We start from the raw sequence: 23,258 nt of genomic DNA on the forward strand, positions 1-23,258 counted from the left end.
TAAACCAGAAATTAGTAGCCAGAAAAACGAACTAATTTGAACTTTTCTCCTCCTTTCTACCTTTATATGGTGGAGATACAAATGAGCAAAATACATAATAACCAGGAGAGAACAAGGAGAAAAGGACAAGTGAGGGAATATTAGGTCTCTGAGCCACAAATGGTACTGATACATAATAACCATTTTCCTCTATTTAAAACAGGCTTAAAGTAGGCATACAGACATGAGTCTAAGGGTTCAATGTGCATTTCTCCCCCTGAACTCTTTTTCAAGTGTATGTTACAGCTTCTAAATGTTTGGTAAAAATATACTCAGAATTTCGTGTAGGCATTCTATTTTTCAGTCACCTGGATTAATCTGAAGGATGAACAATGTATTTCTGACATCTGCAGAAATCATCTGTAAATTATCAGAAACTTTGAACAAAATGTCAGAGTGCATTTGGTATGGATGTGATTTTTAGCTCATTCACCCACTCATTCCTCCCTCACTTATTCTGTCACCAAATCTCTCATTTTCAATGTTTTCACTCATGCATCTAGTCATTCACATCTTACATGTGCTTAATACAACAGCTTTCCTGGTTCATTGTGTAATCACACAAACCAGTCAGATGTATTCTTTATTACCTCTTCGACATTATTCTTCCATTCTCCAAATTGGTAAAAATCAATCTTTTGTGCAGTACTTCAATAACTAACTCATTTTATTTACTCACGAATTACACATACTATAAATTTTCTGCTAGTCTCACCACCAGCAGTCAAGACTTCTAAGTAGATATCCTTCTAGAACATCCGCAATTGCGATTTGCCAGCTAGTTTGTCATAGAGGGGGGATGAGATAGAGGAACAGAGGGAGAAAGGTTAGAAAAAGACAGAATGGGGTGACAAAGAGAATGTCTCTACTCCCCTCTTTTTATTCCAGCCAATCCAAATTCTTTGTCCAAACTCTGCCAGAGAATATAAAGAAGACTAAGTCGTAGTACGTTGAAATATTTTGGGAAAAAACAAATCAGTCTATGCTTCCATTTTGGTATTATTGATAGAACAGAAGTATGGATACACAATCAATATAGGCTACAAAAATCTTGATACATAATTATGGCATTTATCAATATTCACATCTTCCTGTGACAGCCTCTACTTTTCTATTTAGCTGTGAGTTGGGAGTTTTATGCAAAACAGTAAATAGAAAATTTAAATACTACCATAATTTTCTTCTAATCATCAACCATAACCACCTTCTGAATTTTGGATTGGCTGGGTTCCCAAACTGTTAGAAAATATCTTAATCGTGCTGTTCTTAGAAGGTCTTCCTACGTTTCATTTGATTAGATTGCTTATTTCTCAGAACTCAGACCTCACTATGCATTAATAAATTGTCCTCAATTGATGGTATTCGGGTGTCTCTCATTAACCTCATTACAACTGTAAGCCATATGAGAGGGAGATGCAGCTAAACGCCCTTGTGAAATTTCTCACACTACTTAGCAAAACGAGAGCACTTGACAAAATTTCATCAGATACTCACTGAGGTAAATCCGTGCTCTGATAGTGGCGTAATTATTATGTCACTTCATATCCATTAACTTGCCATCCCTCAGAACTGGCCTAAAGTTCTATGCTGCAGACTTTCTTGCAAGACCGAGCGGAACACAGGAAGCTCTGGCAGCCTGGAGAAGCCCCAATTCTGCACGCTGCTCAGGGCACCTGTCCCACCTGGCAGTGCGAAAGGGGAATTACGGGAGGATCCAGCTCATCCTTGGGCTTGAAAAGATTCATAAAGCCGCATGTTTAAGAAATGAAGAGCAGAATGTTCTTGTTAATTTCCTGTGCCTAAGGTGTTATTTTTTTCTCTAAAGGAAAATATTATATTTGAGAAAATAGAGTTGTGATGACTGTTTTGGTTCTAAACAAGATGTGAATCACCTAGGCAGAGCGGTGAAGGTGGTAGGGGAGTCACAGTAGAATGGGGTTTTGGAATCCTGGAAAGCTGGAAGCAGAGGGGTTCTTTGGGCGTGGTTGATTTTGCTTTCTTCCCCCAGTAGCACAAGGCCTTGCTAAAACTTCTCCCTCCCCCGCCATCTTATGCAGATATAACTGAAACTTAACATTGCATAAATTTAAAATGTACAGCATAATGACTTGATGTATGTGTGTACTTTGAAATGATTCCCACACTAAGTTCAGTCAACATCCATCACCTTGCATAGGTGCAAATGTTTTTCCTTGGGATGAGAGCTTTCAAGATCCTCTCTTAGTAACTCTCAAATATACAGTACAATATTGTTAACTACAGTCACCAGGCTGTACATTACATCCCAGAACACATTTATATTATAACTAGAAGTTTGTGCCTTGTGACCACCCACACCTCCTCCCCAACCCCCGGCAACCATCCATCTGTTCTCTGTTGATAGGAGTCTGAGGTTTTAGATTCCACAAAGAAGTGACAGTACATGGTATTCGTCTTTCTCTGTCTGACTTATTTCACTTAATATAATGCACTCAAAGTTCATCTGTGTTGTTGTAAATGGCAGAGTTTCCTTCCCTTTTTTTTGGCTGAATAATATTCCATTGTGTATATAGGCCACATTTCCTCTGTCCATTCATTCGCTGATGGATACTTGGGCTGTTTCCATGTCTTGGCTATTGTAAATAATGCTGGAATGAACGTGGGGGTGCACATACCATTTTGAGTTAGTCTCCTTATTTATTTTGGATAGATACCCAGAAGTGGAATTGCTTGATGGGTAGTTCTATTTGTAATTTCTTTAGGAAACTCCATACTCTTTTCCACAGTGGCAATACCAACTCACATTCCTACCAACAGTGCACAAACGTTTCCTCTTCTCTACAGTCTCTCCAACACATATTTCCTTCCCTTTTGATAATAACCATTCTAATAGATGTGAAGCGATACCTTGTTTTGGTTTTCATTTGTTTTTCCCTGATAATTAATGATATCATTGAGCATCTTCTCAGGTATTTTTGGCCTCAATATATCTTCTTAGGAAAAATGTCTATTCTTGTCCTTTGCCCATTTTTTTTTTCCTTTGCCCATTTTTAAATTGAATTATTTGTGTGTGTGTGTTCTGTTGTTGTTGTTGAGTTATATGAAATCTTTAAGTATTCTGGATGGTAACCCCTTATCAGATAAATGGTTTTCAAATATTTTCTCCCATTCCACAGGTTGCCTTTTTACTCTGTTGATCATTTCTTTTGAGGCACAGAAGCTTTTTAGTTTGAGGTAGTCCCACTAATTTATTTTTGGTTTTGTTGCTTGTGCTTCAGGTGTCCTAGCCAAACATAAATAAATAAATAACATTGCCAAGTCCAATGTCAAAGAGCTTTTCCTTATGTTTTGTTCTAGGAATTTTATAGTTTCAGGTCTTATATTTAAGTCTTTAACTTTTCCTGAGTTAATTTTTATAAGTGGTTTAAGATAGGGTCTAGTTTCTTTCGGTCTGTCTGTCTTTTTCTTTTCTTTTCTTTCTTTCTTTTCTTTTCTTTTTTTTTGCATGTGAATATCCAATTTTCCCTGTAAGACTTATTGAAGAAACTGTCTTTTTTTCTGGTGAGTAACCTAAAATTTATTTGGAACCACAAAACACCCCAAACAATCAAAGAAATCCTGAGAAAGAAGAATGGAGCTGGAGACATCACCCTTTCTGATTTTGGAACTATATTTTAAAGCTATAGTAATCCAAACAGTATAGTACCAGCATTAAAAAAAGATTCATTGACCCCTGGAGCAGAAGTAACTGCCCAGAAATCGACCCACGCATACCTGGTCAACTAATATTTGGCAAAGGATCCATCATCACTGGAGGAAGAACATTTTTTTCCAGTAATATTCTCTTAAAGCATAGTTTTAGCTATTCCAGAATGAAGAGGCAAGCCCAAATACAATAAGAGTAGGCAGAGGAAATACTGATTTATTTATTTACAGTCAATATTGTAAATATGTATTTATAAGCACTGAATAGTTATTGCTCATAGAATCCTGCTGAGAGATGCTTTCCTGCATGGTGTGGGCTATCTGTAGCTCCATCTAGGTGGCTATATACACAGTTCGTAATTTATATTCCTCGTTAGTTAAAATGGACTAATTAAAGGGGATGTGTTCCTATACACACAGATTTCCCACCAGTGTATAGCCCCCGTGACATGTTGCATTTTCCATATAGCTTTATAAACACAGAAGGTTATCTTATATAAATATAAACAACCTACTCCTTAACTTGCATTTAGCTAAATTGTGGATGAAATAGATACTATGTCTGTTTTCCTGTGCCTCAGCTTCTAAAAAAGATTTAAGTTAAAAAGTATATATATATATGTATTTTATATGATAGGTAACAAATCTCAATTTTCAATGTTTCATGTGGTCAAATAATGTTTAAGAGATACTGAGAAATAACCCAGAATATATAATTCATATGAAAGATCATATGCTATTATGAAATCTTTTATGCTACTAATTTAGCATAAAATAATTTTAGCTTTCCTGAATAATGACTTCTTCTGGACACTGAAATGTCACTACAAAATCTTCTTTTATTTTGAGCCATAAGACTCATATAAGCAGTATAAATTTTTAATGCTCATGGTATATTTGCAGACAGTTTAGACTGTGAAAATACTTAATTTTTGATGCTAGTCATATTACATTTTGTGCTTTCTCCGTCACTTCTATTTTACTCACATGTATCTTAAATACATAATTTACTTTTTATGGGTATATCTTATTTTTATTCTCAAATAAATAGAATGATTGGTAAGGACCATTGTACATTTTGATAAGATGAGTTATAACAGATTCATTAGTCATCTGTAGAAGTTTCAAGACTATTTAACTAAGGACTGGCCCTGAAGTTTAAAATTATTTAATATCCTCTCTATACTCTGGTTTCTGCAGGACTGTCAAAAAAGCCAGTGATCTCCAGTGCCCAACTCCACAGGCCACACCACAGGTGTGGCTGTCCCTGGGGGAAGGCATACAGAAATTCTGGTGCTAGAAATTTTTATTTTGTGATTTTTTTCTGTCTTTCCTTGCACAGACACTGATTTTCTCTCTGGTGCAATAGATCAAATGCTGTAACTCTAAATGTACTAGAAATCATTTTGCAGACTGTTATGTGACATGAGTAAATAATTGTGCTTTTCATAAGCTTCTACTTATCTGCTTATCTCTATATATGTACACATATTAATAATTGCAATGAGAAAGCTTTGCCATTCCTAATGAGTGAGTCTTTTAATGGATAAAGCTATTTAAATGTAGCTTATTATATTTAAGAGAGCGTTTTAAAAAACTATTGCATGAGGAATAGATTGGTTCATGTAGGTTGCAATCTTCTGCCCTAACTGCAACACTAGAGTAAAGTGATTACATAATTTATAGAGATGCACCGATCTATAATTGAGTTTAGTCATAATAAGAGATTTTCCGATGAGCTACTCAAACTGTAGAGAGCCCATTGTGCATATGATGCAGAAGGGCTGGAAGGAGTCAAAGTTATCAGCAAATTATAAGATGTCATTTCAATCCATGGGTAATTTTTTATTTCCTTAAGTAATAGAATAGACCCATGAAAAAAACATAACAGATAAACAATGTCAAATAAATATAATGCAAGATTAATTTCAAATAAGTACCAAACAGATGCTTTATGGAGAAGTCAGATAGGAGGGGTAATTATAAAATTTTTTTCGAGGAAATGAAATTTTAATACGACTTTATAAAATGGGAGGATTAAAAAGAGGAGCATAGGGTTTTTCTGTTAGAGAAATTACAATTGTAAATAAAATAAAAAGAACTGATAAATGCTCTTAGAGTCTATGCTGGACAAAGATTTAAAATAGGAAGTTAACTTCAGAAATGATGAGAATAAGAATCATCAGGGAATGACACACAAGCCAGTTAGATCGTTCCTTCTAAACAATGTTTCCAAAGATTCTAGATGGTCATAAGAAAGTCACTGTTCATTCAGCATTAACTTTTTAAATTAATTTATTTGTTTGTTAGTAACGTATAATGTATTATTTGTCCCAGGGGTACAGGTCCGTGAATCATCAGGCTTACACATTTCATAACACTCACCATAGCACATACCCTCCCCAATGTCCATACCCCAGCCACCCCATCCCTCCCATCCTCTTCTCCTCCAGCAATCCTGTTTGTTTCCTGAGATTAAGTCTCTTATGGTTTTTTTCTTCCCTACCCCTCACAACCCCCCACCCTGCCACTCAAATTCCTCATATCACAGAGATCACATGATAACTGTCTTTCTCTGAGTGACTTATTTCGCTCAGCATATTACCCTCTAGTTCCATCCACATCATTGCAAACGGCAAGATTTCATTTCTTTTGATGGCTGCATAGTATTCCATTGTATGTATGTGTGTATATATATATATATATATATATATATATATATACCACATTTCTTTATCCATTCATCTGTTGATGGACATCTAGGTTCTTTCCATAGTTTGGCTATTGTAGCACTAACTTTAATATAAAATATTCTTGTTGAGTATTTTTAATCTCTGTTAATGGGCATGATTAAATGTTAAAATAAGATTTTTTAATGTATAAAGAGAAATATAGAGTAATATGAGTCATAATTATTTGATGTAATATTCAACAAATTTTTATATCAAACAAATGTTTTAAAATTGTACATAAAAAACAATTTTGAGATTTTGGAGTAAGGAAAGGTTTTAGTTGTTTTTAAAATAATCTTAATATTCCATTCAGATTAGTATGTCTAATATTATAGATATAGCAAAATAGTAGTAAGCCCTCATGAATTCTCAAGATCCCAAAGAAAATAAAGCAATTGATCTTTAAGATCTTCTTAATCATTAAGACTAAATACAAAAAGAATTCTTTTTCTTATTAGTGAAATTGATGAGGTCATTGAAAGTGTCAGAAACTAAACTAAATTTTTTGATGACTTCTTAGAACTTTTTAAAAAACCTTTCATAACAAAAAAGTAATAAGTGAGACATAGACTGAATACACTGTACACTTAATTTAATCCTTCCCCCATAATAGTAGAGAAATATTATCTGGAATAGAGAAGAAGTACATTTCCTGTTATAAGCGTATCTGGTATAGCCATAACTCAGATTTCTTCCTTTTTGTCTTTCCTGATAGGCAGGTCTGATTTACTCTGTATATTCCCATGATTCCCATGAATAAATGACCTTAATAAACCTAAAGGCATTTTTCCACATTTGTGGGGTTGAAATTTATTAGTAGAGGTAAGGGGGCAGGCAGAAACATGCTTGTTTAAAAGAGTTCTTATAGATAAAAGTTCCGTTTCTTTAAGCAAATAGTAATTATTCAGAAAGGATTTTAGCATAGTGTGTGTTTATCATGAGATATTTGTAAAAAGAATAAAGCATCTAAGTTACACAAGACTATAACTGTACCCTGGGCAATGAAGAACTTACTGTATTTTTCCACATGTTGAGGTAAACCACATAATGTACAAGAAGTAGAATAACTCCAGCCACAAATATGCCTGCAGAGTTCTGGCTTCTGGTCCTTTTACTTGGATTTCTTTTCTCTGCAGTGATAAGAAAAGCTTCAAAATTCATAAAAGAGAATCCAAGAATAATATTTTATAGAAGAGAAATCCCAGGTATTTGAAAAGATTACTTGAATGGCAGCAATAGTATAGTGTTGATGCTTCACCAAATGACAGGCAAATCATTTATAACAATTTAACTAATCCAGAATTAAGGAATCTAAAACACTTTTTTAAACCTAGAATATTTATATGCTGAAGATAATGTTTGTATGAGCGTGTCTAAATAGATCCTTAGAATTCACAGTGCAAGATGAGACCTTTGCAGTTATGTACTCAACAAACTACAAGTGTAAATTACGTTGAAGGTTTTTACAATAACAAGTCAAAATTAGGAGGATGGCAGTAGAGGAAGATGCAGGAAGAATGGACATTTCATCAAAAGCGTTTACTCACTAATTCAGTAGTTTGTTAATTCACTTATTCCTTTAAGCAACATACATGGCAAAGTTTCTCTAAGATGATGCAGCAGGAATAAGCAGACCAGGTTCTTATACCATATTCTCACAGTGGGAGAGCAAAATTAGTCACCTAATAAAGATTGCATAAGATCTAGGTGATGATGAGGGTGCTTGTTTATCATAGAATGATGCTATAGAAAGCCAGTGACGGAGGAGGGGTGGGGTTGAGTTAGATCATGTGGTGCAGAAGGTTTAGTTGGGAAGATGGCATTTGAGGAACCAGCCATGCAAAGATGAGGGCAGAGTGTATTCCAAGCAGAGGGAATGGCTGTGGCAAATGCCCTGAAGGAGAAATCAGTTAGGTGTATTTGAGATAAAGGAAGACAAGTACAGAAAGTCTGGACTTTCAATAGCTCAAACGATTTTTCAACATTACAATACTGTGAAAGCAATATGTATTTTCAGGAAAGACCATACTTTGCATTTGGAATTTGAATCTTTTCCTGGACTAGCGATACATGGTAGTTTCCTCTGTTGTGACGGAGCTGGGGAGTTGGGGGGGCAGCGGCAGAGAACCACAGCTCCTAGGCACGAGGGCCAACAACCAACACTCTTGCAACCATTCTGTCCCCATGCAACCATTCTGTTTTCCACTTGCAGTACAGTATTCAATACATTACGTGAGTGAGTCAACCCTTTATTATAAAACAGACTTTGTGTTAGATCATTTTGCCTAACTGTAGGCTAATATAAGTGCTCAAAGTACATTTAAGGTAGGTGAGGCTGAGCTATGATATTTCACAAGTTAGGTACATTACATGTATTTTTGACTTACTGTATTTTCAACTTACAATGAGTTAATTGGTACTTACTCTATCGTCTAAGTAGAGGAAGACCTGTACAACTGGACTTCAGTGATCAAGGAAAAGTTAGAGTGAGTTTGGAAAAGTAAGGCTGTGGTAAGAAATGTACATTTTATTCTGCGTGCTTCCTGAAAGCTGTGTAATCTGCCTTCTGTTCCTGCAATACCAGTCTAGCTGAGATGTCACAAATTTGCAGGGTGGTGGGGCAGGATAGTTAAGCAGCGTTAAGACCTGCTTGGAAATTTCACAGTGGTCTGGGGAAGCAGATGGAGGAGGTAGCTTGCACCAAGGTGGTAGTAATTAAGATGGAGGAACTTTTAATGAATTTGAGTTGTATTTCTGAAGTCCAGCCAGTGGGACTTGAAAATGGATTGTATATTAGAGGTAGGATGATCTAGAATAAGGAAAAATGATAACCCTTTGTGATAAATAGTGACAACAGAAAATGCAATATAATGCAAGCTAATGAATTACTAAAAGGAAAAGTCCTGAGGGTCAAATAATCTTAGCCTTTGATCTGAGAGGATGTCTAGTTCAATCTCATACCCAAAGTGCCTACTTCATCATGGGCAGATGGCCTCTGCTTAAACACTAGTGATGAAAACACCGTGGCAAACCATTATTTCATTAATGAAAGCCCACCTCAGTCCTCAGTTCATAAGCCAAAAATGAGATAGATTTGGAATCTTTTGTTTCATAAAACTCAATTCTGTACTGGAATGGTATCTTTGGGAAAAGGTTCATTTCAAAGTCTGAGAAATAACCCTTTTTTCACTCTCCGTTTTGGCTAGTTTTTATTATCACATTTTAAAGATAGCAAACAATTTTGCAGGGGAATTGGAAATAGGTCATAGGAGGACAGGGAAGAGAGACAATTCTTTTTTTTTTTTTTTTTTTGCGGTTTCTTTTATTTATTTATTTATTTTTTTAATAAACATATAATGTATTTTTATCCCCAGGGGTACAGGTCTGTGAATTGCCAGGTTTACATACTTCACAGCACTCACCATAGCACATACCCTCCCCAATGTCCATAACCCCACGCCCCTCTCCCAACCCCCCTCCCCCCAGCAACCCTCAGTTTGTTTTGTGAGATTAAGAGTCACTTATGGTTAAGAGAGACAATTCTTAAAGTTTCTGAGAGTCTGAGGAGTGTGGCAGACAGCAGACTGGTCAGTTATTCTGAATTTTTATAAATGACTAGGCATGAAAAAAGTGACATCAATTAGGTAAGGAAACTATTTTATTTTGCAATCAGAAAGAATTTTGTAGATTTAAGAAGCAAACTATTTGAAAAATTTTTTGTGTTTTATAGCCCTTGAAGATTAAATTAGAAAACAATTGGTTCTGGGTAATCAAGACCATGTATTGAAAGTAGAGAGTCAGATGATTTTCTATTGTTAAGACTACTAAGTGAATTAAAACTTTCTTAGTTGCCTGATTGATTGATTATAGGCCAAAGTATGATAGAAATATTGTTGATTCTGTTTTGGGGTCAGCAGAGATTTTGATTTAGTTAATAGAAAAGAACAGAAGAAGAGAGATTTTATCACATAGATGTGAGAATTTCACAATGCATACATCATTTTTCCAGTGAAAAAATGATGATTCTGCCATTTAATAACTTATAACCTATTGGATTAAAATGTGCACAAAGAAAACAAATAACATTAAAAAAATTATTCAAAGCTATCTGGAGAAAGAACAAAATTAGAGGAATCTTACTACTAAGTACCAAGATCTGTTATAAAGCTACAGTAATTAAAACATAAAAGTTTAATAAAATGAACTGCATCAAAATTAAGAAGTTCTGTTCATCAAAAGGTAAACCAAGTAGGACAAGACATTTGCAATGCATATGACTGACAAAAGGCTTATATACAAAATATGTAAAGAACTCACAGACAACAAAGGAAAATGGACAAAAGACTTAGACAAGGATTCCCAAGCAAGGCTATCCAAATGGCCAATAAGCGTATTTAAAAGATGTGTTCAGCCTCATTAATAATCAAGGGATACAAATTAAAAACACAATAAGTCACCACTACATACCTACAAGAATGAGTAAAATTAAAATCCAAAATCGCTGACAGGGTATGTAATAACTGGAACTCTGATTCATGGTGGTAGGAGCGTAAGTCTGTGCAAGCACTTTGTCAGTGTCTACCAAAGCTAACCGTACTCATACTCTTGGACCCAGTAATTTTACTTCTCAATATATGCCCCAAAGAAATGTATAGATACATGAACCAAAAGACATGCACAAGAATGCTCACAGCAGCAGTATTTGTAAGAGCCAAATACGAGCAAACCCCAATATTCTCAGTAGTACAACGGATAGGTAATTGTGGTATAATCATAATATACGATGAAATACTCTATAGCACAAAAATAAATAAGCTACTGGTCAGTGCAACCACAAGGGTGGAACTCAAACTCATTATTAAATAATAGAAGTCAGATACAAAAGAATGTGTGCTATATGGTTCCACTTATATTTAATAGAAGGGCCAACTATTAGAAATCAGGATAGGAGGAATTTGGGGGGTGGGGGACAGGGTGGTATTAGTAATTGGGAAGGAGCATGGAAGGCTTAAGAGGTGTAGTTATTTGATGTTTCCTTAATAAGTGGTAGCTACACAGAGGTTCACTTTGTGCTAATCCAGCAAGCTTCCACTCAAGATTTGTATATTCAATTATACTTTAATTAAATATATATAAGCATGTAAATCTTTATGGGTTACATTTTAATTAAATATATGTAAATATATGCTAGAATGCCAGTTATATCTCAATTAAAATTGTATTAAAATGTACAAAGAAAGGAGCTACATTAACACTACAAAATTTCTAAACGTGAACATAACCTATTACATCTCAAGCAGTACAAAGTTGCATATAATTAAAGGAAAAATATGAAACAGATTTCAAAGAAATCCCATCAGGTTGGGACATAAACCAAATCTTCAAGGTGAAGCTTGAGAGGTCTAAGTATACAGTTATTTTTGTTTAAAACAGTAACAACCTACTCTGAAGTAGCCAACAATACATTTGAAAGAAATCCTGGGGGTATTAGTGAGGACACTGAAATAGTTAAAAAGTAGTCTGGATAGCAGCTCCTCTGTGACTCCCATTAACTTTTTTCTAAAAGAGAAATAAAGATGCTGAAAATAGAATGAAAAGACCAAAATTGTCATTCAACCTATTGTAACAATTAGACTATTTTCTGAGAAAATTTTCCTAAAGGTATCAAAGAGGATAGGTGTCGTTGAATTAAGAATTATAGTTGTTAGCCTGAAGCTATTTGGTCAGATGAAGTGGAACAAAGCTACTGAGAAGAATTAAGTTTGGACTCCAGCTGTTTCTCCCTCACTTCCTGCTAGCCCAAAGAGAAAACAAGATTTTGCCCCATTCAGACAATGGACAATGAAGACAATGGCCTCCTTATTTGTTCTCCCCACTTTCACCAAGAACTGCTTTTCTTGCTTGGAGATGGCTCCTTCCTGAAAAGAAGGAAGGAAACTGAGTATAGGGACCAGCAGAGCATGCCCAGTCTAGGCAGAATCTCAAGTGGGGCCTTGGGTTTGTGAATGTCATAAAAGAATCTTATCAAAGAAATAGTCATTGGGCAAAGGAAACACCTGCCATACTCTATGTGAGCTTCATGAAATGAAAATCTGTTAGGCTTTGATAAATGTAATGAAGGCAATGATGGAAAGGGATATGATAACCTGCTGCTAGATGGAAGGATAGTGCTATATAAGATGGGGTGCTCAAGGAAGCCACTCTGAAAAGATATCTTTGAATGGCCATCTAAATCAAAGATGATCTTTGATGACCACCTGAATGACTCAGTGGAATCAGCCAAGCAAGTGAAATGTTCCTGACAAGGAAGAAACTAGTGCGAAGGCCGCAGTGCAAGAGTTAACCCAGTGTGTTTGAAGAACAGAAAGAAAGTTCATGTAGATTTATTATCATTATTTTTAAACTCTGCTAACTGTCCCTAATAATTTAAGCTTCTACCATTTTTGCTTCCTTTTTGAATTCTAATTTGCTACCAAATATACTTTTTCTTCAAGCTTGATGTTATTTGTCAATTTAATAAACTTATATTCTAGGATTCACTGGAATCATTGGTAATATTTTGAGCAGGCCCAAATTGAGAGAAACCCAAAGAGAAGGTCATTCAAGATTCTACTTGAGGGTAACATTTGGTAATTATCCATTTTGGATAGGGATTCACAAAATTACATAACTGCACGATTCTTCAAGTTACCATTTTTAATCATTGTAATAATAATAACTGCCATTTTTAAGCACCTAATATGTGAGGGCTTGGAATTGGATTTTGCACATAATTCTCTAAACAAACTTCATCATATCGTGCCTGATAATTACCTGGGCCTGCGAGAGGCTGGGTAAATTAATTTCCTGAAGACCACAACTAGGAATTAGAACAGTTAGTACTCTGACATAGAAGTGAGTCCCACTGAATGCATTGGAATTTCTCATGGTTTGGTGAAAATATTTGTTTCTTCCCTAGGGGTAGATGTTCCCCAAGATTTGGTTTCAGCCATTGCACATACTCTTCTAATTCTTTTTTTCTTTTTTCCCCCTGCTCTGCTAATTCTTAAACCAGACACTCTATCATCAGGTCACTTTTACCTAGAATACACCTTCCCCTTTTTTTCATCTATTAGTTATCTACATATTTTTCTAAGACTGTGCAAGTGTTATCTCATCCTTGAAACTCTTCTTTTTGACTCCCATTCCAATATCCTCACTCCCCAACCTTCCTCTAGATTAGCTTGTGGAAAACTGACAACTCTTTTTTTTCCTATAAACTTTTTGAGGTAGAATGGCAATCACTTCTCTAAGCTCATTCAGGAAGAGAATGTGTCGACACTGTTTTCAGTCCCTTCCCTTTTGGTTGTTCCATGGTCCACACTGCAATCAGTGATACTTCTATGAATACTACAAATCTAGTGATGTCATCTCTTCAATGACTCCCTACTGTCTTCAACATAAAGTCTAAACTGTCCAGTCTGGTCTGCTGTCGATTTCATGGACAGGGATGCATGAACCATTGGTTTCTGAAATTTCTGGGCAGAATTGGTCAATAGTTATTCTTCTTGCCCTCTGGCATCTTTCTTGTTTTCCTCTATTTCTAAAATAGATAGATAGATGGATAGATAGGCACTAGAAACTCTAAAATAGAATATTCTTGGTCTTTTAAGTAATTTAGAGAAGGAGATATCAACCTGGGTCAGGACTAGGGTGAGTGGGACAATTGAGGTGCATAGCACACACAATTTAAGGAGGTTCTCACTCTCAGGGTCAGGCAAGCTCCAGTCACCAGGGGAAGGGGAAAGTAGGTTGATCTGACAGAATGGGTGAAGAATGTGAATCCATTTGTGTTCCATGTGAATGCTTACTAAAGAGTGATGTCAGCAGAAGTGAATTTCTATTGATCAAGTGAGAAGATGACCCATTCTGTAGATACCAGTCAGCTTCATCCTTGACTGCCCCTGTCACTGCCCAGTGGATTTATGAATGAAATGGCCATGGTGGCAAAGATGGAAGTTATGCGTGGGCTCAGCAAGATGGCCTTCCACTCACCAAGTCTGATCTGACTGTAGCCACTACTGAATGCCCAGCCTGCAACAGAGATTAACACTGAGTACCAGCTATGGTACCGCTCCCCGGAGTGATCAGCTAGTTACCCGGTGGCATGTTGACTGCTTTATAAACAACTGCATCATGGAAGGGGCAGCACTTTGTTCAATGACCCTGAATATGGATTTGCTTTCCCTGACTACAATGCTTCTCTTAATGCCATCATCCATGGACTTATTAATGCCTTATCCATCAACACAGGATTCTATCATTGTTTCTTATTGTTGGAACTCACTTTATAGCAGATGCAGAGCAGAAGTGGGCCCCAGCTCATGAAATTAACTGGTCTTACCTTGTTTCCCACTATCCTGAAAGAGCAGGTAGACTGGCATTTTGAGGACTCACTTATAGCATCAGTTAGGTGACAGCACCTTGGAGAGGTAGAAAAACTTCCTCCAGGATGCAGTATGCACTACAAGTCAATTGTTTCTCCCATACCCAGGATTCAGGCATCTAGGAATGAGGGATTGGAAATATCTTACTCTGATTCCTAATGATCTACCAGAAAAATTTTTGCTTTCTGTTTCTGCAACTTTGGACACTGCTTATCTGGAGATCTTAATTCCAAAAGATGAACATTTCCACCAGTGGGAACAACAATAATTCCGCTAAGCTGGAAGTTAAGACTGTTACCTGGCCACTTTGGGATGCTTTAATCAGTGAACCACCAGGCAAAGAAAGTTGTTACTATATTGGCTGGGATGATTGATCATGGCCATTAAGGAACAATAGGGTAGCTACTCCACAGTGGGGGTAGGAAACAGTATGCTTGGAATGTAGGATACCCCTGAGGGGCACTTCTCAGTTACTTTCATGTCCTAAGATTAAAGTCATTGGAAACTACAAAAAGCCAATTCAGGCAGCATTGCTAATAACTAGAGCATTCAAGAATGAAGGTTTGGTCACTCAAGAGAGAACAACCATTACCAGCTGATGTACTTTCTGAAGGCAAAGGGAATTTTGAATGGGTAGCAAAATAATTTAGTTATAATTACCAGCTATTACCATGTAAACACTTAGAGAACTAAATATGGTAATAGTTGAGTATTTTTTCTTATCTTGATATGAATGTTTATATTAACCAGCATTTTTGTTTTCTTCACCTTTCTGTTTCCTAGTTAACATAAGATACATTAATAGTAGTTTATTTTATATCTATTTAGGTTACAAAATGTCAAATGAAGAGTGTAAATCATCTGGAAGAAAAATGAACATCAACCCGAGACCCAGAAAGGCCTTTGCATACATTCTGGGGCAAAGTCTTACTGTTTTTATTGTTTGCCCCATGTTTGGTAGAAATGTGACTTTGCTATTATTTCTACTTGAACACTGAGTATGGTTTGAAGAGATATGTATGGGTGGCAAGTTGATAAGGAGTGAACTCCTGTGATTTTGTGATGTGTTAAACTCATCTTCAATGAACTATTTCTTTGTGTTCTCTTCCTTGCATATTTCCAAATCAGGTAAACTGTAGTCATATTTTCATGCAAGATTTGGAAAGCAGAAGTAAAGTAGTGGCCCTTCTGTGTATCTGCTTGGGAGGTTGGGGCAAACAACCTCTGTACCTCATTCATGTTGGTGTTCACCTCTTGGCTTAGCTCCTTGATGTATGGGAACACCTAGGTCTGCAATTCTTCCACTTACTGTTAAATCCTCCTTCTGCTTTTACTGATGAGCCAGTGTGCTTTAACTCCATTATTCAAGGTGTCAGCTTCTCCTGCAGGACATGAAATTCGTCATGGTAGAGGCAATAAGAACTGGTAAGGGTCCAGTGTGTCTTCGTGGGTTCCAGATAACTCATAAGTTTCAGTTTATATTCATGGGTTTAGCTTGATTTTGCTGTTCCTCACTTTATATCTATCTTCCACAAAGAATTATCTGTTCTGTTCCAGCACTAAAAAAACAACAACCTTAAAGATTCTCACAATTGCATTATCGAATTCCCATTACAAATGCATATATATGTAAAACTCTGAAAGATACAGATACATAGGAATAAATCTAACAAAAGAAGCTTAAGACCCTCAAGCTGTAAGCTACAAAGCATTGCATAGAGAAATTTTTTAAATTACCTAAATAAATATAGTGATATATACAATGTTCATGGATTAGAAGACTTAAAATTATGAAAATACAAGTATTTCCAAGGTGATGTAGCAATCTGATATAATCCTAATCCATATTCCAGTTAACTTTTTTCCATAAACTCCAAAAGGCAATTGAAAAATATGTATCAAGGGACGCCTGGGTGGCTCAGTTGGTTGGGCGGCTGCCTTCGGCTCAGGTCGTGATCCCAGCGTCCTGGGATCGAGTCCCGCATCGGGCTCCCTGCTCGGCGGGGAGCCTGCTTCTCCCTCTGCCTCTGCCTGCCACTCTGTCTGCCTGTGCTCACTCTCTCTGACAAATAAATAAATAAAATCTTAAAAAAAAAAAAAGAAAAGAAAAGAAAAATATGTATTAAAATGCAATGGACCCAGTGACAGATGACACAATTTTGAAAGAGGTAATCGAACTCTCACAAATAAGACTTATCTTATTTGATTTTAAGGCTTATCTTACAGTAATTGAAACATTTTGTTGTTAATGAAAAGATAAACATACAGTTGAGTAGAACAGAGTAAACAGTGTGTCTGGAATATAGGAGGTATGCTGGGGCACTTATTACTCCTATGTGCTGTGAATAAATCCACACATATAAACCAATTGATTCTAGGCAAAAGTTCTAAGAAAATTAAATGTAGAAAAGGTAAGATTTTTAAACAAATAGTGGTGAACTAACTATGTATTTGTACAGAAGAAAGAAATCCTCAACTCTTCACATCATAAACAAAAATTAAAACAGATGTAGATCTAAATAGGGAATCTAAAATTCTAAAATCTTTAGAGGAAAATATGGGAAAAAAATCTTTGGGAGATTTTAGAATAGGCAAAAATTTATTAGATCACCCAAAGCATGAAAAATAAAAGAAAGAATTGAAAAATTGGAATATAACAAAAGCAAAAACTATGTTTTTTGAAAGACACCATTAAGAAAACTGAAAATTAGAGTGTTTTTCAACACAAACAACCAATTCTCCAATTTTCCAGACACCCATTCGGGTGTTCAACAATTCAATTCAATTCTGACATTAACTACTCAGAATTAGCACAGACTCCATAATTTAAAGGCTCAGTCCTACAGTCTGCGCCCCACTTCAGATGACAGCTGCAGGTCTCAGACCTCTCAGACTTCTCACTACCCGGCTGTAGGTTGGGGGTTCGTAGGATACCTTCGTAAGGTTTGACAGTTTTCTAGAACGGCTCAAGGAACTCAGACACTTATGCTTACTAGATTTTACGAAGGATATAAATGAATAGCCAGATAAAAACATACATAAAGCAAGGTCTGGGAGGATCCAAAGCACAGAAGCTTCTGTCCTAGTGAAGTTGGGGAAGGCTACCCTCCCAGCCCATGGATATAGAGCTCAATCTCCAGGTGACCCCTTCCCCTCAGGTAGATGGGTAGAGCTTAAAGTTCCAATTGTCTAATCACTTGGTCTTTCTGGTGACGATCAGTTCTATTCTGAGGCTTTCTAGTGGCCTTAAGTCATTGCATTAACATATACTCAAATGTGGTTGAAAGAAGCTTGTTATGAATAACAAAAGATAGTTCTGAATAAGTCACATGGATGAAAGGTACAGCACCTGGAATATAGTCAATAGTGTTGCAATAACATATGATGGCAGATAGTAGCTACACTTGTGGTGAGCCTAGCATAATGTATAGAGTTCTTGAATCACTATGCTGTATGCTTGAAAGTAATGTAGCATTGTCTGGACTATACTTAAAAAAACAAAAAGTTGGGACACCTGGGTGGCTCAGTTGGTTAAGCAGCTGCCTTCAGCTCAGGTCATGATCCCAGCATCCTGGGATCGAGTCCCACATCGGGCTCCTTGCTCGTCGGGGAGCCTGCTTCTCCCTCTGCCTCTGCCTGCCATTCTGTCTGCCTGTGCTCGCTCTCTCTCCCTCTCTCTCTCTGACAAATAAATAAATAAAATCTTTAAAAAAAAAAAAAAGTCATTAGAATCATTCAGGAAGTTCCAAAGGTTTTAGAAGCTCTGTGCAGGGGACAGCCTACAAACACCAAGTATTTATTTATTTTTTTATACCTCAGCAATTCAAAGACTGGGAGAAAATATAAAATATGTATTTGACAAAGAACTTATAATAAGAGCATATCAAGATCTCTTATGACTAACGACAAGAGAAACAACTAAAAAAAAAAAAAAGACTACTTGAATGTACCGGCTAAAATTGGACAATATACACATTAAAAGATCCTCACCGTCATTAATCATGAGGTGAATGCAAAAAAAAATTAATACCATCACGCAGTCAATAGAATGGTTAACATTTAAAAGACTGGTCATACTAAGTATTGGTGAGGATGTGGGGCAATGGGAACTCTCACATACTGCTGATGGGAAAGTGAAAAGGATAGCCTACATGGGACAAAATTTGCAAGTTTTTTAAAAGAGTTAAAGATATACCAATCATATGACCCAGTCATTCAACTTTCAGTAATTACCCAAGGAAAACAAAAATGTGTTTACACAAAGACTTATGCACAAAAACCTCTAACAACCTTGTCATAACCTAAACTGAAAGCAACCCCAATGTTCATCAACAGGGAAATGGATAAACAAATTATAGTACATCCATACCATGGAATACAACTCAGCCGTAAGAAGGAACAAACTATCCATGTGCACAATATTGGTGACTCTCAAACACATAATCCTGAGCAAGAAGAATCAGGGCATAAAAGAACCTTTATGGCATGATTCTGTTTGTACAAAATTCTAGAACATGCTAACTAACCTTTAGTAAGAGCAAGCAGGTCTATGGCCGTCTAGGTAAAGGGAGTAGAGGAGGATGAATTGCAATGAAACATGAGCAAAACTTGTGGGTGATAGAAATGTTTGTTATCTTAATTGTGGTGATGATTTCAAAAGTATATACATTATATCCAAACTGATCACATTTACATTTTAATACATGAAGTTTAATGTACTTCAATGATACCACAATAAAGTTGTATAAAAAGAAATATCCATACCTAGAGAGAAGGTTAATACTGACCTAACAAAAGCTCTGATCATTTGCAGGCATTGCAGTAAGTAAAACATGATTTTTTTCACCTTTTCTTCTAAAACATTTCTCCCTTCCTTTGAGCTCTTCTTGTTCTCTCACTCCAACCATGGTGACACAGATGTATGACTCAGGCCATGCTGGTCATGTTACTCTCTCCCCTGTTACAGAGATGGAAATGTAACCCAAGCCAAGCCTCTCAGTGTCCTTCAAGATTAAAATGGAGCTGGCAGAGAAGACTCCTTTTCTTTCTGCTGTTAGAGCCATTAGGATATGAGTACAAGGCTGCTGGGAACCTGTCCCTTTACTATGTGGAGACTGTAGCACTTAGAATACAGCTGAGATGGAGAAAGGAAAGATGAAGGAAGAGACAGAGACATGAAGGCCTGGAGCCAAGGAGACAGGAAGAGAAGGAGGAAAGGTGAGTGAAAGATGAAGGAAGAGAAGATAAGAAGGAAGAGGGAAGAGGGGAAGGAGGGAGATACTACACTTGGATATAGTATCCGGCTTTCTCCAAGGCCAGCTTGACCTCTGCCCCTTCCCCATCTCCCACCCCTTGAAGATAACTGAGCCAATAAACTTCCCTCTTTAGCACAAGGTGATTTAGGTTTCTGTCATTTTCCACGGAAGATTCTTGAATGATACTATACTTATTCAGTGTCATTCTTTTAGACTGAGGCAAGAGGTAGGATTTGCATTATTCTCTTTCACCTGCATTCTCATTGCTTAAAAAGTAGCTCATTTGGTCCAGGTTAAGTGCATAAAAGATAAGATCTCTTAGTATGCATTTCTTTGAAGACTTTTCTCTCTTCTTGCCTGTAATTTTTTTTTTCTTAAGGTTTTGTTTTCTTTTGTGTGTGTGTGCTTGCGTTTTTCTTTGTTTGTTTGTTTTGTTTGTTTTTGTCTCTGGAATGCAGGCTGCATTTTTTATTGGCAGTTTCAGTCTCTGGTAGGTGGTAAGGATGGAAGTTGAAATGAATGTGTAGCAGAAATCAAAATGTTTTCCTAATTCCTTCTTCCCAACCACACTGTACTGGTTTGAGTGTAGGGTGACCCACGATTCTTTTTCTCCATTGAGCCCTATGAATGCAGTAGATTGGATAGTAAAAATTTGCCCAAGACTCTTGGCATATCATGTTCTGTCATTCTTAGTTTACAACGCAGATGCAAGTTTTTATTTTTATTTTTTTTTATTATTGTCTCAAGATAATAATGGAAATTCGGGAAAAAGTGAACCAAGTGATATTTGGACCTTTCCTTGTTAAAAGGGGAGTATGGAAACTGAGGGTTGATGGGGGGAGTGGGTTGGGAGAGGGGGTGGGGTTATGGATATCGGGGAGGGTATGTGCTATGGTGAGTGTTGTGAAGTGTGTAAACCTGGCGATTCGCAGACCTGTACCCCTGGGGATAAAAATATATGTTTATAAAGCTGTAAAAAAAAAAGAAAGAAAGAAAGAAAGAAAGGATGAATACCCAAGTTTTGTAGCAACATGGACGGGACTGGAAGAGATTATGCTGAGTGAAATAAGTCAAGCAGAGAGAGTCAATTATCATATGGTTTCACTTATTTGTGGAGCATAACAAATAGCATGGAGGACAAGGGGAGATGGAGAGGAGAAGGGAGTTGAGGGAAATTGGAAGGGGAGGTGAACCATGAGAGACTATGGACTCTGAAAAACGATCTGAGAATTTTGAAGGGGTGGGGGGTGGGAGGTTGGGGGCACCAGGTGGTGGGTATTGTAGAGGGCACGGATTGCATGGAGCACTGGGTGTGGTGCAAAAATAATGAATACTGTTATGCTGAAAAAAATAAAAAAATTAAAAAAAAAAAAAAAGGGGGAGTATGGAAAGTTGGTCTTTTAACATATGAGTTATTCCTTGTTTCCATCAGACTTCTAAGTCTGGAAACATTTAGCTTTCCATTGGTGTTTCTCTGGTATGGAAACCCAAAGGTGTGAAGTTTTCTTTGATGGTGAAATGTTAGTTGTCTTAAGGGGATAAAAGAGAAAATTTTCTGGAGAAAGAGCCAGCCCAATATCCCTCAAGGGAAGACATTATGTACTTGGGCTACTAACTCTGTAAAGTTGGCCCTACTTCCAAAAGTTCAGAAAGCAGCGTGTAGAGCAAGAATAATATTTGAAGAGATTCTGGAAGTAAGAGCACACATCTAGTCAACAGAGAGCCTATGGAACATCCTCAAACTGGCCTCGGAGGGTTCCTTCCATATTTACTTCTTGGATGGTTTTTCTCAGTTAGTGAACATGATGGAGCTAGTTGGGGAAGCAATTATAGTCAGACAGGGGCTGAGAAGGTGGGAGAAAAGTCCTGGAAGCAGTAATTTATTCCTGGGGTGTTTATATTAGGGGGCTTAAAATGTTTTTTTTTCCCCCTAGAAGTTCTAGGCTTTGTAATTTGAAACCTGCTGTAAGAGAATATTCTTATCTAAATGTAGAATTGTTGGAGGAGCATTGCATGTGATTTATACCATAGTTCCAAATGTCTTGCAGTGTATACCTCCCCTAAACAAGCAAATGGACTTATTTAATGGCAAAGGGTCTTACAGATGGTGTTTATGGAATTCACCTGGGTAAAAGGCGCAGCTCCACTTGGCTCTGGAAAACTTGCTTGCTGACACCATACTGACGCCGGGGCTCTGAGAATTTCATGAGAATTCCACCCATACTCTTCAAACTCATGAAGAAGGAAATAATGTTATAAAATTTGACGTCAGAATAGTTGTTATAAATCCTCAAATATTTCTTCCATTACGTTCTGTCAGAAAAATCTGTTTTCCATAATGGACATGTAGTTAATTACCTTGAGGTAATTAACTGGTGAGCTTTGTCCTTACAACGTTACGCATCTCTTTTATTTATGCTCAGGGAAATTGTCCTCAAAGAATGAATTTTTAAATGAATAATATTTATACTCTGTTAAATTTGGGACATGAGATAATGCACAGCAAACTTTTATTCCTTGTTGGTTCCCCTTATTTTCATACGCTTTTCAACCAGACTGGCAGAATATAAAATATTGATTAATAATCTATAGAAAACATTTTAAAATTTTGGACACGTGTGCATGAAACACATTAAGCAGTAATTAAATTCAGGTCAGCAAGCTGGAAACCCTCACAGACCTCTAAAAATAATTATAGATAAATTTAGTAGGGAATTTTAAATAGAAATTTTAATTAGAGAAACATTTTTCTCGTCACTGTTTATTATGTAACTTAAAAATTATAGTGTACCTGGCTGATGTTTTTTAAATCTATTATTAACATAATTTATTTATTAAAGAGAAATGAGAAAACTACTGCTAACCCTCCTGACTCGGTCATAAATCTTTACTGTTTTGCAATAAAACGCATTTCCAATAACGCTGAATATATTTTCCACCACACTTTATTCTCCTGGGCTTTAGCCACTCTATGTTCTTAACATTATGATATATGTCACCAAATGAACCAGATGTTCCTTAGACTCTGAAATAGAAGATCTCATTAAAATGTGCGTGTGTGTTTTCTGATCTCTCATGGGAGTTATTTTTTCAAACAGTATCAATGCCAAAGATTTCCAATT

The sequence above is a fragment of the Lutra lutra genome, chromosome 4, assembly GCF_902655055.1.
Source record: "Lutra lutra chromosome 4, mLutLut1.2, whole genome shotgun sequence".
In the NCBI taxonomy this organism is placed as follows: domain Eukaryota; kingdom Metazoa; phylum Chordata; class Mammalia; order Carnivora; family Mustelidae; genus Lutra; species Lutra lutra.